Source organism: Pristiophorus japonicus, chromosome 12, assembly GCF_044704955.1.
Source record: "Pristiophorus japonicus isolate sPriJap1 chromosome 12, sPriJap1.hap1, whole genome shotgun sequence".
Lineage (NCBI taxonomy): Eukaryota > Metazoa > Chordata > Chondrichthyes > Pristiophoridae > Pristiophorus > Pristiophorus japonicus.
Window position 1 is genome coordinate 153,200,269 of NC_091988.1, and position 19,574 is coordinate 153,219,842.

Sequence of the window (19,574 nt, forward strand, 5' to 3'; positions counted from 1 at the left end):
GGTGGACGAATTAACTGCGCAGATAGCAGTTAACGGATACGATGTGATTGGCATCACGGAAACCTGGCTCCAGGGTGACCAAGGCTGGGAACTCAACATCCAAGGGTATTCAGCATTTAGGAAGGATAGACAGAAAGGAAAGGGAGGTGGGGTTGCGTTGCTGGTTAAGGAGGAAATTAGTGCAGTTGTGAGGAAGGACATTAGCTGGATGATGTGGAATCGGTATGGGCGGAACTACGGAATGCCAAAGGGCAGAAAACATTAGTGGGAGTTGTGTACAGGCCACCAAATAGTAGTAGTGAGGTTGGGGACAGCATCAAACAAGAAATAAGGGATGTGTGCAATAAAAGTACAGCAGTAATCATGGGCGACTTTAATCTACATATTGATTGGGCTAACCTAACTGGTAGCAATGCGATGGAGGAGGATTTCCTGGAGTGTATTAGGGATGGTTTTCTAGACCAATATGTCGAGGAACCAACCAAAGAGCTAGCCATCCTAGACTGGGTGATGTGCAGTGAGAAAGGACTAATTATCAATCTTGTTCTGCGAGGCCCCTTGGGGAAGAGTGACCATAATATGCTGGAATTCTTTATGAAGATGGAAATTGACAAAGTTTATTCAAAAACTAGGGTCCTGAACTTCAGGAAAGGTAACTTTGATCGTATGAGGCATGAATTGGCTAGATTAGACTGGCAAATGATACTTAAATGGTTTACGGTGGATAGGCAATGGCAAACATTTACAGATCATATGGACGAACTTCAACAATTGTACATCCCTGTCTGGAGTAAAAATAAAACGGGGAAGGTGGCTCAACTGTGGCTAACAATGGAAATTAAGGATAGTGTTAAATCCAAGGAAGAGACATACATATTAGCCAGAAAAAGTAGCAAACCGGAGGACTGGGAGAAATTTAGAATATAGCAGAGGAGGACAAAGGATTTAATTAAGAGGGGGACAATCGAGTTCGAGAGGAAGCTTGCCGAAAACATAAAAAATGACTGCAAAAGCTTCTATAGATATGTGAAGAGAAAAAGATTAGTGAAGACAAACTTATGTCCTTTGCAGTCGGATTCGGGTGAATTTATAATGGGGAACAAAGAAATGGCAGACCAATTGAACAAGTACTTTGATTCTGTCTTCACAAAGGAAGACACAAATAACCTTCCGGATTTACTAGGGGACCGAAGGTCTAGTGAGAATGAGGAACTGAAGGATATCCTTATTAGGCGGGAAATTGTGTTAGGGAAATTGACGGGATTGAAGGCCGATAAATCCCCAGGGCCTGATAGTCTACATCCCAGAGTACTTAAGGAAGTGGCCCTAGAAATAGTGGATGCATTGGTGATAATTTTCCAACAGTCTATCGACTCTGGATCAGTTCCTGGAGGGTTGCTTATGTAACACCACTTTTTAAAAAAGGAGGGAGAGAGAAAACAGGTAATTATGGACCGGTTAGCCTGACATCAGTAATGGGGAAAATGTTGGAATCAGTCATTAAGGATGAAATAGCAGCGCATTTGAAAAGCAGTGATAGGATTGGTCCAAGTCAGCATGGATTTATGAAGGGGAAATCATGCTTGACAAATCTTCTGGAATTTTTTGAGGATGAAACTAGTGGAGTGGACAGGGGAGAACCAGTGGATGTGGTGCATTTGGACTTTCAAAAGGCTTTTGACAAGGTCCCACACAAGAGATTGGTGTCCAAAATCAAAGCACATGGTATTGGGGATAATGTACTGACGTGGATTGAGAACTGGTTGGCAGACAGGAAGCAGAGAGTTGGGATTAACGGGTCCTTTTCAGAATGTCAGGCAGTGACTAGTGGAGTGCTGCAGGGCTCAGTGCTGAGACTCCAGCTCTTTACAATATATATTAATGATTTAGATGATGGAATTGCATGTAATACTTCCAAGTGTGGAGATGACACTAAACTGGGTGGCGGTGTGAGCTGTGAGGAGGATGCTAAGATGCTGCAGGGTGATTTGGACAGGTTAGGCGAGTGGGCAAATACATGCAAGTTGCAGTATAATGTGGATAAATGTGAGGTTATCCACTGTGGGGGCAAAAACACAAAGGCAGAATATTATCTGAATGGCAGTTAATTATGAAAAGGGGAGGTGCAGCGAGACCTGGGTGTCATGGTTCATCAGTCATTGAAGGTTGGCATGCAGGTACAGCAGGCGGTGAAGAAGGCAAATGGTATGTTGGCCTTCATAGCAAGGGGATTTGAGTAGAGGAGCAGGGAAGTCTTACTGCAGTTGTACAGGGCTTTGGTGACTCCCCACTGGAATAATCTGTTCAGCTTTGGTCTCCTAAACTGAGGAAGGACGTTCTTGCTATTGAGGAAGTGCAGCGAAGGTTCACCAGACTGATTTCCGGGATGGCAGGACTGACATTTGAGGAGAGACTGGATCGACTGGGCCTGTATTCACTGGCATTTAGAAGGATGAGAGGGGATCTCATAGAAACATATAAAATTCTGACGGGACTGGAGAGGTTAGATGCGGGAAGAATGTTCCTGATGTTGGGGAAGTCCAGAACAAGGGGACATAGTCTAAGGATAAGGGGTAAGCCATTTAGGACTGAGATGAGGAGGAACTTCTTCACTCAGAGAGTTGTTAACCTGTGGAATTCATTACCACAGAGAGTTGTTGATGCCAGTTCATTGGATATATTCAAGAGGGAGTTAGATATGGCCCTTGCGGCTAAAGGGATCAAGGGGTATGGAGAGAAAGCAGGAACGGGGTACTGAAGGAATGATGAGCCATAATCTTATTGAATGGTGGTGCAGGCTCGAAGGCCCAGATGGCCTACTCCTGCACCTATTTTCTATGTTTCTTTGTTATGACCTCCATATTCTATTTGGGAGATATCTTTGCTCATCAAAAATCCCATTTGTTTATTACATTATTCACAAGGATATCAAATGTTCAGCTGCTAATTTTTTTTGACTGATCGCTAAGCCATTTTCAAAATGTTTTACATGTTCCACTTCCATATTATCAAAGTTTTGGACATATATATCAGTTAAGTGCCTTATTGACTGCTTAAGAAATGTTGAAGGATTATTCTATGAGGTGCATCAAGATAAGCTGTGTTTTTTCATTCCTGATGTAATCATAGCTTTTTTAATAAATCTCAAAACAAAGTGTGCCTTTTGCCTCTCTGTCTCTCCACCTCTCTCTCTTCTCCTTTAAGATACTCCTTAAAAACCCAACCTTACTTCTCCTAATATCTTCTTAAGTGGTTCGTTGTCAAATTTTGACTATTGACAATCTTGTGAAGCACCTTGGGCATTTTACTATGTTAAAAACGCTATATTAATGCAAATTGTTGTTGTTTCATTTTGTTGGTCATTTGAAATTAATGGCAATAAAAAGAGAATTTAACTTATTTTTGACCAGGGGAAAACATCGTCTAATGTGTTTAAACTGTCTCCAATGTGTAATCTAGATTATTATATACTTGAAGCTATTGAGAGCATTACTATAGTTATCCTCAACCATTTTCTTACATCTACTCCTGAAGACATTTAATGCAGGAGAACAACACAGTTGTCAATTGTTCTCTAATAACTCTGCAAGGAGCTCGTTATTCCAGTGTAAGCCTTCATGGTGAAAGTTGCCTTGATATGTGGATGGGGACATAACAGGAGGCCAAAACCTGTCTTCACCTGATGTCCATACAAGCACATGTCCAGCAGGGCTGCGAGGTAGAGTTGAGGAGAAAGGATCCTAACTGAACTTCCTCACCTAATCTCGGAGTGCTGAAGCTAAGTGTACAATCTCTTGTCTTCACTGATAATTCAGACCAGGGACCTTTTGCAGCCTGCATTTCTCAGTTATTCACTGAGCTATCAGAATGTTTGATGTGACATGACAGTGGGTCCATGACTGCAATTGAAATTTGCTTAGTTTACAGGCATTCCTTATCTTGCAAAAGTTATTTTGTTAAATGATCGAGTTCCTTCAAAACCAGTTCAGGTTATCTGGTTATGGGTGTGATTTAACGCTCAAGCTTGCACAAGTGTAAGCAGTTCACAAAATCTCTCATTAAAAAAGAACACAATTAAATTGGTTAAATTATAAACTTATTACATCCAGCTGCACATGCTTACAGCCAGGATTGAGGTGAGTTTAATGACGTGTTACTTTATTTCAAGTTTAATCAAGTATTTATAGTTTAAATGATCAATTTTGTTGGAATTTCATGCATTTTTGTCATTTAGACACTATTTTAAATATGATCATTTCAGTTGGATATTTTTCCAAGTGGATATATTACTTCAAGGTTAAGTGGTAAATTTGAAGATAATGGAAATTTAACTACCTTATTTGTAATCTCTGACAAGCCTAAAGATAGTTCTATTTAGGGGCAAATGGTTCATGTCACATTAGAAAACGATTCTTTGTTTCGACCAAAAGTGTTTCTGATTTTTTCTCTGTACTGCAGTTGTGGATTCGGGAGAGATTATCCTTTTATTGCACTGGGTGTAAGGATTGCCTGGATGCAACACATAGCGGAAAATCATAGGGGGGGTTGGGAGAACGGGGAGAGTGCAGGAGGCTCTCGCCATAGTGGCAGTGCTGCGTGGTTCTACAGGTTTATAAATTGAATCAGGAAACCGGTCAGGTAGTTGTTATCCCTTTGCAATCTATTGACAATTTTGTTTAATTGTGAAAGGTACCTTTTGATCTACCTTTGTTTCAGCTTGGATTTCAAAGGGTAGACAAACATTTAAGCAAGACTAGTAGTCTGGGTAGTTTGAGTATATTTCTATCTTGCAGTGCCACTATATAAACCAAGAACTGGTAACGTATATGGGCCTGGAGCTTCCGCTTTGGGCGCAATCACCAAACTGGGTGCAAATTTTGACCAAAATTGCACTAATTCTGAAGTGTTTTTTTTTCTCAAGATTTTACTCAAACATATTTGCATATCGTTGAACGTAAAATCTGCCATAAACCAATACAATCAGGCAGCATTTTAGAACGTTTTTTTTAAAATTTGCTATGAAAAGTATTCCTTGAGATATTTCATGGCTTAGAAATCCTGGTCGGCTGTTTCCCGCAAGCGATTGACTAAAAAAGAGAAAAAAGATGCGCACTTACCAGAATCTGCTGTGCCCACGAGAGATCCCGGTCCTGAGGCCTTCATTGACTGCACGTTGGAGTGCATGCACATCAGGACATTGCAGAGCTGGAGCTGCAGTCAAATGACTCTGGGCAGCCAATCCAGGTAAAGTATTTTATCATTCATAATAATGGGAACTCCGTAAGTTGGAGTTCCCATCATGATGATTGAGAATCCCACCCCCAAACACCCAAAACACTAATAAAAAATAGAAAAAATACACCACATATTTAATATTTATTTAAATTTAAGTTATTTATGTCATTAAAAAAATATATATTTTCCCAATTTTTAAAAAAGTGTTTTTAATTATGGTTTAAAATAAACTTACCGTAGTGGGGAGGGTTTTTAACACTAAAATATGTTTTGTTAATATTATTTTGTTTTTTGTGTGTTTTAAAACTCTTATGCCTGTAAAAATAGGTTTTGTGCCTTCTTTTATCAGGCGCAAGAGTTTTCAGGACATTTGCTGGGCTTTTGCGATGCCTTCCCGGGTCCGTACACACTCCGTACGGACCCGGAAGGCTGGGATTTCTGGGCCAGTAGTGGAAACTTGGTGCAATTTGATTATTGCTCCTGACAATGCGTTTATCACAAAAGTTAAGCATTTTTAATCAGAGTGTCTAGTAGAACAACAATGACCGCTTGTATTTATATAGTACCTTTACCGTAGTGAAACGTCCCAAGATGCTTCACAGGGTCAACCACCTGTGAGTAACCTGATTTTAAATAACTGAAAATGACATTAAAAAAACTATACAGAACCATTTGTTCGTTACATTGGGGTGTACTAGTCAGTTTCTAAGTAAATTTGGGGAAAAAAATTGAAAAGTTTTAAAAACATGCCCGTTCGTGTCATTGCATCTAAAAAAAGAAATGCTTGATTTTAAGAGCCTCCTAGAATGCTTGCAAATGGACACGCATTAGCAGAAACTCGCAATGGTGATTAATTTGATCCAGGGTTGGGGCTGGCTTCAAGTGCAATATTTTTAAAACCGCTGCAAAAGATCATGGAAACTCAATTTGCGCTGGACGTAATTTGTGATGGAAATTCTTGATCTTTTTTGCAGGTTTGGCCAATTTGGGGCAAAGGGGGCACCATCCAAAACATCACAATCTCGCAGGTTCTATGCCAAATATTTAAGGAGCTTTAAAGTTAATTTTTACTGCTAATTCAAAAACCCAAGTTCTTGAAATATTTTTCTGGTTCTATTTTAGCATATCAGGAGTCAATTAATCAATTCAAACAATCGGGCAAGTTCAAGGGCTAAAAACGCGAGTGCTTTATGCCACCAGTTACCAGCAAAATTTGCAAAAACAGGGCTGCCACTGCTCTTTTGCCAGCTGGTGGTGGGTTCCACGGCGTCCACAATATTTCGAGGGCTGGCAGCGCAGCCAGTAAAAGAGATGGTCATGGAAGTTAAAATTATGGCGAGTGTGACATAAGTCGGTATGCAATGCCGACTTAACGTCACAGCAAACCTGGATGTTAGCGTTGAGTTCAGCACTGGGTCCTAAGCTCGCCATGTAAACACAGCATTCAGTAGACTCAAAGGCGTTGTCAGCACCTCTTAAAGGGACACAGACATTTTTCAGGTAAGGTTATATTCAAGCTTTTGGATTGGATTTAAAAAAAATTCTATTCAAGTAGTAGCTTTCTGCAATACATGTTAGAAGTTCTCTAAGTGTACAAGGAGTGCTGCTGGATGCTTGCAAGGCCACAGATGGTAAAGGAAGGTCTCTAGAAGACATGAAAATGCTGCACATACTCAGCAGATCAGGCAACATCCATGGAGAGAGAAACAGAGTTCATGTCTCAGATTGAGATGCGGCCTGACCTGTTGAGTATTTCCAGCATTTTGTGCTTTTATTTCAGATTTACAGCATCCGCTCGCAAAGGGAGGAGGAAGAGGAAGAAGCGGAAGGAAGGATGCAACTCAGACAGCCCCTTTCTGGCTGGGATATCCTGGAGAGAATGACTGCCTACAGAACCAGGACCACAACCACCATTCCCCTTTCAACATTTGTCCCACACCTTACCTTCCCTCTGTTACTGACCATCACAGCGTCCTCTTGGATACAATGCTGAAATAAAAGCTATCACAAAGCAAACTTTCCAATCCAACTTTATACATCTATCCATCCAATATAACATCATGGAAACAACTCATCATCCTTATGCATTCCCTTAGTTGACTGTCTTGTGTGTGCCTTTGCCTATCTTACTGATATCACGCAGTGCTACTCCAGTGGCTGCAGCATGGCTGGTGGAAGGCTGCTGACTTTCAGTGGGGGACATTGCAAATGGCCTTACTGGATGACCTTGAGGAACTGCTGGCTGGGAGTGTCAAATCAATCATCATCATCTTCACTCTCCTCTCCTTCTTGGTCATCCACTAGCTGAGCAGGCTGCATTTCTTGGGTGTGGGAAATGAGGAAGGCACAAGTGTGGAGTTGTGGGGAGGGGAGGGTGGGAATGTTCGAAGGAGGATAATGTATGAGGATACCACCATCTTGTATCCTTTCAGCACTGCCGCAGTCCAAGAATGGCTTGCACCATCTCCTCCAAGTGGCTGAAGTGTGACTAAGAATGGGATGTGTGCTTCATATTGGTAGGTGAATGATGGAGGTGGGGGGGAGTCGTGCATTGAGAAGTGTGTGTCGGCTAGTGCTGCGGTTGGTAAGAGACGGCTTTAGAAGATGCATTCGCTGACCCTGACCGGTGGTCTGAGGTCATGAAGCTTCTTTGGGCACTGGAGCCAGGTAGTGGGGGCAACACAGCTTGCAGTGAGGGCTGCGGTGATCTGGTCCTATATAGTTCTTTCTGGAGGGCCTCCTGGTCCCTGTGGGTAGAGGACCTCCCTTGCAGTGTTGACTCCCTGCACAAAGCTGGAGTGCTGCGTGCAATACCCTGGGTGCCCCTTTCCTGGCTTGCTAAGCCATTTGTGTTAGTGCTGAAGCACTTTACCCATTTTTTTGAAGTGTGGAAGAGAATTCAGTTTTTAAAATTTGGGAATTTTTTGTCAAATGTTATTTTTTTTTAAATGGCAGTAGAGCTGTAAGGGCTGAGAACTGCATTTTTTTTAAACATTTTTATTTTATCAGATCAGAAAACATTGTCCTTTTAAGCAAACAACAATGCACTACCCTTTTAATATCCTACAATGCCTAGTGAAATCATAGCCTCTCTTCCAGAGGCTGTTGGAAGATGCAATGCTATTTCTGGTCATCACAATCAGGACTGATGCCAGGATTAATGCTGCCAGGAGGGCATTACACGGTCAGCTTAGCACTGGGCTAATAATCTTTCATCCCCAGCATGAGTTTTTCATCCCGCTGTCGTCACCAATTTCAGCGGCCGTTAACCTGCTGCCGAGGTGGCACCAGAAAGTTTTGTGTCAGTCGAATTTCCAGGCCTGAGAGTTTTAACCCAAAAATCAAGTGAAAGTTTACTTTTATTGACTCACCATCCCAAATGATTTTTTTATTATTCTATCAGAATAAGCGCCACCAACCATCCCTCTAAGCAAACCCTGCATCATCTATGAACTGAGTGTGTCTTTAGCTGCCCAATAGTTAGCTAAAATATATTGAGGTCCAGGATTGAAACAAAGAAGATTTGTCACTAGGAATGTATTCTTTGCCACCGTATGATTTTCTTTATCCTTAGTAGATGGACGAACATACATTCTATCAAGTTATAAAGTAACAGGCAATTTATTTAACATTAAACAAGTAAATAAAGAGTATTCCTTACAAAAAGTACTATTTCTAATAGTGTGCAAACAGTATTCTCTTCAAAATGCCAAAGCAATAAAGACACTTCTCCTGCACTGTCTTCAGTATTGTTGTAGGAGGTAGGCACCTTTAGAATATACCAGAATACTAGGCATTAGGCACCTGCTAGATATATCTAAACGCATATAAGTTTAAAGTGGCCACACATAAAATGGCTGCCCAGGCATGATGGGAAATCAGGTAGTCAAGCTGTGAACTGTTGAATGTTCAATGACCGAGCAATAACCCTGTGAGGCCCACTATAGGAATGCCTTTGATGCAGGATAAGAATAATGAGGAGAGAACCCATCTCCCGTATTCAAGGCCATAAACCAATTAATTTCCCAGGAAGAAAGAGATAAGAGAACCCATCTCCTGTAAACAAGGTTATAAACCAATTATTTCTCCAAGAAGAAAGAACTAGTGAGAGAACCTATATCAATCAGCCCAAGCTGACAAGAGACGAACACATGGTTCCTGAGACATAAGGGGAATTCTATTGGGTTAAAAGAACCTATATGTAATCTATAATCGTTGTGATTGGCTTGTGTCCAGCCGTGATGGGCTGTGTAACTGTAGTAAACTGTTTGTAACTGTTGTGAAACATATAAAAGTGAATGTAACCCTTTGTTCTGTGGAGAGAAGCCTGGACTCAGTCTTGTGATTTCCTCCCCGCTAAGCGTAATAAAGGCCGCATCAGCATTGGAACCGACTCTGAGTGTTGAGTGATTCTTCTGAGAAAACACTAACGCTAACAGTGGCGTAGTCGGCAGGATTTCCCGGACTCGCTGGACGCCCTTGGAAAAACCCGGGTGAGTATAAAAAAAAACGATTTTTAAGTATAAAGGGTGCGGAAGGTGGAAGCTGGTTGATCGACACGAGGAGACGGTCTAATATCTCAAACGCCTAGCCTGAGCCTGAATTAAGAGAACTTTTGTCCCACGTGACGGCCAGGAACCAAGTAGGCGTAGGGAACACACTTAGACCGTGGGATCGTGATACCGAGACATCTTCCGGACCCAGTAGTGTAATTTGAAATACCCCTGGGTAGAACCAAGCAGTGTACAGTGGCTAACGGAATCCAAACCTGTGAACAGGGTCGGACCAACGGGCAGAGCGCTGGTAGGTAGTCGTTAAGGATACGTAGAGCACTGCGGGAATTGCTTAAACGCGTTTTTAAGAATTGTATAAGTTTGTGTAACAGCAGAACTTGTGACCTGACAGTAGCCAAGAGACAGTTTACTACAAGTCGCGCTAGAAAGAAAGCGGACCTCTGAGAGTAGATTCCTAACGGTACTAGTCCTACCCAGGAATGGCCATGAAAACAAGTAAACTCGAGTGGGGACCAGAACGGTCGCTTACCCGCCACCTGGCGGAAAAACAAAAGAAGCTCATCGAAAAAATGATTAAAGCAGGGTGGAATCCTCAGGAACTAGTTATGTGAGGAATTATTTAGATAAAACTACGAATTCCCTGAAAGATCATGGATCCAAAAATAGAACCGGCCAAAACAAGAAGAGAGATTGTTGTAAATGTCTAATCGTTGAGTGAGAAGTGTCTGTGTGATTTTTGACTGCAGAATGAATTTTTTTATGTTTTCATGTTCCGAAAGCCTGGTTGGAAGAGGAATGCAAGTGTCTGTTTATTTTAGAAACAGAGTGAAAGTCTTTTTTTAACCCTTTGTAATGTTGTCCTGTATGTGGGAAGTTTTAAGACATTTAAGTTAGAAACGCAGGTGTGGATTTATTCGGATGATAAGTTACGGAGCTAGGAAAATAAACAAATAAAGGATAGGTTTGTTGAGCAAAATATTTATTTGACACGCTCACTTACTTGCCGAAAGAAAACATGCAATGATTGATTGGGTTGAAAGACATAAATTTAGTCTCGGAATGAGATAAAGAATGCTTTAAAAAAAAGAGCTTCTAGCAAAAAAAAAAAAGTTTTAAATAAAGATTGAAATTACAAAGTTTGAATTGGGATTTTGAGATATTCAGAGAAGGCACAGAAAATACTGAGGTGGATTCAAAAAAAAAAATTATTAAATTAAATCTGATCAGGTCAAACTTCTGGGCGAGTGGCGAGCTATCTGCAAAGGGAGCAAGCTTTAGTAACGACTTTGAAACTAGAGCATTTTGAGATAACGAAAGGCAGCCCTCAAACTCTCAAAGCTGGACTCCATTCCAGTTATGGAGAAAAAGAAAAAGATAAAGACGCCACTTTGAAAGTAAACAAATGATTTTAAATTAACAACTTTATGGAGTTACGAACCCTCCGTGTAAAATACAAAACCTAATTTGAAGAAAGAAAAAAAAGATGTAACGGACTAAATGGAAAAAGACATAACTTACTAAATACTAGTTGATGTTTGCTGTGAAAAAGATATTGGTTTAATTAGAAGGAAAAAAAAAATTGGAATAAGTAAAAAACACTCTACATGGATTCGAATTTTAAATTATGAAAAAGTTTCAATGCAGTTTGAAAAGATTTCCAAAATGGACAGTGTTTATCAAAAAAAGTCCCAAACAGTCTAAACAAGCAGGAGGGTTTTGAAGATAACGAGGAGAAAGAGAGAAATAAAAAAAAACAGAATTGAATTTCAGTAAACAAAATTGCTATTGTATGTGTGGTCTTGTTTTAAAACAATTTAAAAAAAAAATTCTTTGGCAAGTACTTGAATTAGAAGTTAAGAAAACATTGGAGTTTACTCTAATGATTTATGCTGTTTTTAACGGATTCCTAATTTCGAAGCCAGTTTTGAAGGCACAAAGACTTTTTTTTCAGATGATTACGTGAAGTCACGTAATGACATTAGGTCTTCTTACAAACCTGGAAAGGAGTTACCCCTTTCCATTGACAGCCGTTTTATACTGAACATTATTAATTTGGATTTCTTAATAGGAAAAAAAAAGACTCACCTAACAGAGGAAACAAAAATAAAAACAGAACTAGCTTATGTAATAATACTTGCCTGATACAATAAAGAAATAGATACTCAATAAAACAAATTGAAGAGTTAAAAGCTAAGATAAACAGGCTGGAAGAGATAACGGGACTAGACGGATAGTGCAGTGCGCAGCCATAGCACCATCATCTCTGGCAATAGAGCCAATGTACCCCATGGTGGGTAGGTGTAGTCCACAAACCCAACCTAACGGTAAAGCAGACAGCGATGTTTGGAGGAATAGCTTTGGCCTTGGTCATAATAGGAGTTTGGGTAATATTTAAGTGGGTAAAGACATGGGCGCACGCCCTACAGATTCAGCTCGAAATGGTTCGATTATAACCTTGTGCTTCTGATTTTGCAGGGTGACAGGGACACTCGTAGAGCAAAAAACTTAACCCCTGTTGACGACCAGGCCGTCTGTTTAAAATTACAGATAATACTTACCGGAATGGGAATACGAAAGGCGCTACTCGTAATATGGATAGCCCTGCGACATGCACGTACCCTGGGCAACACCGACGGACAGCAGAGCACGCTGGAAATAAACAACTACATGAACTATGGAGTCTTGCTTAATTTAACGGACGGAATGTGCATCCCAGCAGCCAAGGACTGGAGCAAGGACAGGACTTATTTTAATGCATGGTTACAAGTGAATCCTAATAAGAATCCTAATAAGAATAAGAGTATGTGTACAGTGCTCCACGAGTATAAGGAGCAGATGCATTAAACGGAGGGATGTCAAAGGGCCTGATGAATGTACTTTCAGCATAATTTGCGCGCCTCCGGGACAATCCCAGCAATCGGTCATCCGCAAGAAGGGAATGGGGCTGTGTGGGTATTACGAGGAGGCGGGGGCGGCTGCAATATCATTGTATGTATGTTTCTCACCCCCTCCGACACCACGCCCCATAAGAATCACTACATTGCCCGAGGAACTGCCTTGTCCCATAACTACGAAGGGACCAGAGAATGGGATTGTAATGTACAACGAGGGGGAACTGTTGTATGATAATGTTAAACATGAAATTGTGCCTGTTCTGATCAATATTTCAGGCATCCAGATGCCGGAATACTGTACAGAACAGTCAAGGAAGATGTACAATGTATTAAGTAAAGTTGTAATGCAGCAGGCTGCCGATGCAATGGGTGCCAGTAGGTTCCGGGGACAGGGGTTAGCCCCCAGGATGAAGAGGGAAATAGTTAATGATGTTGCTACCGTTTTCAATACAGGGACCTCCGTAGTGAACTCGATAGACATACAAGGATTAAATGAGAGGGTGGAACAGCTTAGAGGGGTGATGAAGGGGTTATTGGAGAGGGTGGAGCAAAACCAGGAAGACCAAGCCAACCTAGGAAAGGAGGGTGCCAAAATCCAGCTGGATGGCATCTCAGTCCTGGAAGCTCACGCCAGAACCATCAATCACCTCATTGATAGAGAACAGGAAGATACAGGGAAAGCAAAGATAGGGGCAACTCTGTCACGCTTATGGTCTGTGGATGGTGGGACAGATCCGCCACAATCTCGACCAGATCCAACGCGGGGAAGTACCCGATTGGATAGACAGTTCACATTTAGCTCAGTTGGCTAACCAAAGGGGGACACTGGATAATTGTACTCTGAAGGGACTGACCAGAGTATACCCAGCAATTCCAGATTGCCAGATGGGTAGGACTACCGGGATAGGGATAGTCCTGATAATCCCTATAGCCACGCCGGACTCAGGGCTGTTCCCCCTATACCAACGAGAGAATATCGGAATAATACGGGAAAATGTCTCCATACGCTACTGCCTGACCACCACCTCTGCCGTTCGTCGAAACAACATACTTACCGGGATTTCCCTAGCAGATTGCAAGCAAAAGGGGGGAATCACAGTATGCCCTCACCTGGTGGGCAGAGGGGAGCTAGACGAATGCGGGTTTAACCGAACCGACGGGTGTGTACTAGAAATAGTGCCCGCATACATGCACTTTGCGAGGGCAGGCTACGGAGGGAAGGGAAGATACTGCGTCTCTACTACTGAGCGTTCATTCCAGTATAATGACCTGCAGTGCCCTATACCACAGCCAAACTTTTGCTTTACACCACTACGACCTGTCGCGATCGGGCAAGCGCATATCACCCAGGTTAGGCGCCGGAAGTCCGAAGTTATTGAGGTAACCGATCAGCTCCATGATCATTTACAGGATTATGACGAACCAGATCAGGTCCTTATCCCACATCTAACCGAAGTATTACGAGAGTTGAGGCTCAGAGTGGGTCAATCCGTAAAGCTCTACCACCAACTACAAACTAAAATCAAAGTACTGGAAGAAGATACCGAGGTAGACTTACAAAGTCAGAGTTGGTGGAGAAAGGTCTGGGACTGGGGAATAAATGTGAACATCCACCCATGGATTCGAATAATTTCACATATACTGGTCGGGATACAATTGATCTTAGCAATAACATGGGGCGTAATGGCCTGCCAGGCATGCAGACACCACGCACAACGAAGACGGACAAATCACCGTTCCCCGGATACTAAACAAGCCTGTTTTATAAGGGGGCAGGAGGATTGTCAATTCGATTTAAGCAACCGGGACTCCTGAAACCGCGTGACTGGCCAGCACGTTGAGGCAGGGAGTATCGGGCCGTGCACAAAATCTAATAAAGGTCGAATGGTCGGTTAAAAGGGGACTAGGACTAGTCCCTTTACTGAAAGGGGGAGTTGTTGTAGGAGGTGGGCACCTTTAGAATATACTAGAATACTAGGCATTAGGCACCTGCTAGATATATCTAAACGCATATAAGTTTAAAGTGGCCACACATAAAATGGCTGCCCAGGGAAATCAGGTAGTCAAGCTGTGAACTGTTGAATGTTCAATGACCGAGCAATAACCCTGTGAGGCCCACTATAGGAATGCCTTGGATGCAGGATAAGAATAATGAGGAGAGAACCCATCTCCCGTATTCAAGGCCATAAACCAATTAATTCTCCAGGAAGAAAGAGATAAGAGAACCCATCTCCTGTAAACAAGGTTATAAACCAATTATTTCTCCAAGAAGAAAGAACTAGTGAGAGAACCTATATCAATCAGCCCAAGCTGACAAGAGACGAACACATGGTTCCTGAGACATAAGGGGAATTCTATTGGGTTAAAAGAACCTATATGTAATTTATAATCGTTGTGATTGGCTTGTGTCCAGCCGTGATGGGCTGTGTAACTGTAGTAAACTGTTTGTAACTGTTGTGAAACATATAAAAGTGAATGTAACCCTTTGTTCTGTGGAGAGAAGCCTGGACTCAGTCTTGTGATTTCCTCCCCGCTAAGCGTAATAAAGGCCGCATCAGCATTGGAACCGATTCTGAGTGTTGAGTGATTCTTCTGAGAAAACACTAACGCTAACAAGTATAATATTGAATTTTGGAGTCAGTTGTTTACTGCTTATGTGATGAAACACGATTATAAAATGGGTTCAGTGCAGTTTTTCTGTTGGTTTTAGATTGACTGCTTCAGTTGGGCACAGGCAGCAGCAGAGATGCCAGCATTGGGAGGCTCCAGACTGCAGAGCTGTACATGATTGGTACAATAAAGAATCATTGGTGCTATCTGTTATGTATGAAATAACTCGATAGACTGAATACTGTAAACTAACACAGGTACAAACCTGGCTCTGCTTTATTAGGGCCCAAAGTGATTACATTACATCATGGCTTGCCTTTTATACCTGGGCCGCACACACATGCGTCCAGCCCAATGACCTCTGACAGTGGCGCTACCTGGTGGCTAGTAACCCCAAGCATACATACATGGCACTATCCCTTTCTTATAGGTCTGACCCATTCTTTTGTTCCATCAGTCAGGAATCAGTGCCGTGGGATAGCTTGATTCGTTGCTTTGTGCTGGATAACTCAGACATCCTGCTCAAACCCCTGTGAAGATATGTCAGAACAAAAGACATCACAATCCTAAATCAATAGTCATTGAAAACGATTCACAGGATACTAGTCTCAGAATGCATTGATTGCCGCACCCCCAACTGTTGCTGCTGTACCATCTCAATTGTCACCTGTTTGCAGCAGCTGTTGAAATACAAAGGAGCAGGGCATCCATCAAAGAATTACTAATTACATATTCACGTGCCTTTGAGCCACATGCAGGGAACCTGTGCAGGTTCTGATGTTTTTATACGACTGTGTGATATTAATGTGGCCCAATGTGGTACAAAGTTAATTGCTATTCAGTGTTTGTTATTTCGCTGAAAGTTCAGTTCCAATATAATTTTTATCATACAGCTGTAATCCTGCAAAGTGTGAATTGATGCCTTGATTGGCAGGTGAAGGTGTTGGTCTGTCTGGTGACAATTTAATTTAATCTTTACAACTTGGATGTGAACTAGTCACCACTATCACTTCATAGAATCATAGAAGTTTATGACACAGAAGGAGGCTATTCAGCTCATCGTGTCTGTGCCGGCCAAAAAAGAGCTATCCAACAGCGGGAGAGAAAGCAAAAAAGAAGTAGAAAGAAATCAAAAGGTGACGTCACAGCCAATGGGGTAAGTGATTGGCTGGTGATTGGTGAGTAGCTTTTCTTTTTCTTTTTATATCAGTAAGTAAACTGTAACATTGTTATTACCAATTTAAGGGTATCTAAGGGTTAAGGCATGGCAGGAGAGATCGGTCACGTGATATGCTCCTCCTGTGCCATGTGGGAACTCAGCGATGCTTCCGGTGTCCCTGATGACTACATGTGTAAGACGTGTATCTGCCTCCATCTCCTGATGGACCGCGTTGCGGAATTGGAGCTGAGGGTGAATTCACTCTGGAGCATCCACGATGCTGAGAATGACATAAGTGGCATGTGTAGTGAGTTGGTCTTACCGCATGAGAAGGATCCACAGCCAGCTAGAATGGAAGACCAGCAGGAAGAGTAGTACAAAGAAGGTAGTGCAGGGGTCCCATCTGGTCATCCCCCTGCAAAACAGATACACTGTTTTGAGTGCTGTTGAGGGAGATGACTCATTAGGGGAGAGCAACAGCAGCCAAGTTCATGGCACCGTGGCTGGCTCTGTTGTACAGGAGGGCATAAAAAAGAGTGGGAGAGCGATAGTGATAGGGGATTCAATCATAAGGGGAATAGATAGGCATTTCTGCGGCCGCAATCGAGAGTCCAGGATGGTATGTTGCCTCCCTGGTGCAAGGGTCAAGGATGTCTCCGAGCGAGTGCAGGACATTCTGAAAAGGGAGGGAGAACAGCCAGTTGTCGTGGTGCACATTGGTACCAACGACATAGGTAAAAAAAAAGGGATAAGGTCCTACGAGACGAATTTAAGGAGCTAGGAGTTAAATTAAAAAGTAGGACCTCAAAAGTAGTAATCTCGGGATTGCTACCAGTGCCACATGCTAGTCAGAGTAGGAATCGCAGGATAGCACAGATGAATACATGGCTTGAGCAGTGGTGCAGCAGGGAGGGATTCAAATTTGTGGGGCATTGGAACAGGTTCTGGGGGAGGTAGGACCAGTACAAACCGGATGGTCTGCACTTGGGCAGGAATGGATCCAATGTCCTAGGGGGAGTGTTTTCTAGTGCTGTTGGTGAGGAGTTAAACTAATATGGTAGGGGGATGGGAACCAATACAGGGAGACAGAGGGAAACAAAAAAGAGACAAAAACAAAAGACAGAAAAGAGATGAGTAAAAGTGGAGGGCAGAGAAACCAAAGGCAAGAAACAAAAAGGGCCACTGAATATAAAAGGGCTGCAGGAGGGGTAAAAACTAAAAATCATGGTTTAAAAACTAGGATGAAAACACTCTACTGAATGCACGCAGCATTAGAAATAAAGTAAATGAGTTGACGGAACAAATCATTACAAATGGGTATGATTTGGTGGCCATTACAGAGACATGGTTGCAAGGTGGCCAGGACTGGGAATTAAACGTACAGGGGTATCTGATGATTCGGAAAGATAGGCAGGAAGGGAAGGGAGGTGGGGTAGCTCTGTTAATAAGGGATGATATCAGGGTAGTTGTGAGGGATGATATTGGGTCCAATGAACAAAATGTTGAATCATTGTGGATGGAGATTAGAGATAGTAAGGGGAAAAAGTCACTGGTGGGCGTAGTTTATAGGCCCCAAAATAATAACTTCATGGTGGGGCGGGCAATAATCAAGGGAATAATGGAAAAAGGAACGGCAGTAGTTATGGGGGATTTTAAACTACATATCGATTGGTCAAATCAAATCGCAGGGGGTAGCCTGGAGGAGGAATTCATCGAATGCATACGGGATTATTTCTTAGAACAGTATGTAACAGAGCCTACAAGGGAGCAAGCCATTTTGGATCTGGTCCTGTGTAACGAGACAGGAAAAATAAACGATCTCCTCGTAAAAGATCCTCTCGGAATGAGTGATCACAATATGGTTGAATTTGTAATACAGATTGAGGATGAGGAAGTTGTGTCAGAAACAAGAGTACTATGCTTAAACAAAGGGGACTACAGTGGGATGAGGGCAGAGTTGGCTAAAGTAGACTGGAAACAAGGACTAAACGGTGGCACAATTGAGGAACAGTGGAGGACTTTTAAGGAGCTCTTTCATAATGCGCAACAAAAATATATTCCAGTGAAAAAGAAGGGCGGCAAGAGAAGCGATAACCAGCCGTGGATAACCAAGGAAATAAAGGAAAGTATCAAATCAAAGACCAATGCGTATAAGATGGCCAAGGTTAGTGGGAAACTAGAGGATTGGGAAGATTTTAAGCAACAGCAAAGAATGACTAAAAAAGCAATAAAGAAAGGGAAGATAGATTACGAAGGTAAACTTCCGCAAAACATAAAAACAGATAGTAAAAGCTTTTACAGATATATAAAACAGAAAAGAGTGACTAAAGTAAATGTTGGTCCCTTAGAAGATGAAAAGGGGGATTTAATAATGGGAAATGTGGAAATGGCTGAGACCTTAAACAATTATTTTGCTTCTGTCTTCACAGTGGAAGACACAAATACCATGCCAAAAATTGCTGGTCATAGGAATGTGGGAAGGGAGGACCTTGAGATGATCACTATCACTAGGGAGGTAGCTGGACAGACTAATGGGATTGAAGGTAGACAAGTCCCCTGGTCCTGATGAAATGCATCCCAGGGTATTAAAAGAGATGGCGGAAGTTATAGCAGATGCATTTGTTATAATCTACCAAAATTCTCTGGACTCTGGGGAGGTACCAGCGGATTGGAGAGCAGCTAATGTAACGCCTCTGTTTAAAAAAGGGGGCAGGCAAAAGGCAGGTAATTATAGGCCAGTTAGTTTAACATCTGTAGTGGGGAAAATGCTTGAAACTATCATTCAGGAAGAAATAGCGGGACATCTGGATAGGAATAGTGCAATCAAGCAGATGCAGCATGGATTCATGAAAGGGAAATCATGTTTAACTAACTTACTGGAATTCTTTGAGGATATAGCGAGCATGGTGGATAGAGGTGTACCGATGGATGTGGTGTATTTAGATTTCCAAAAAGCATTCGATAAGTTGCCACACAAAAGGTTACTGCAGAAGATAAAGGTACGCGGAGTCAGAGGAAATGTATTAGCATGGATAGAGAATTGGCTGGCGAACAGAAAGCAGAGAGTCGGGATAAATGGGTTATTTTCCGGTTGGAAGTCAGTGGTTAGTGGTGTGCCACAGGGATCAGTGCTGGGACCACAACTGTTTACAATATACATAG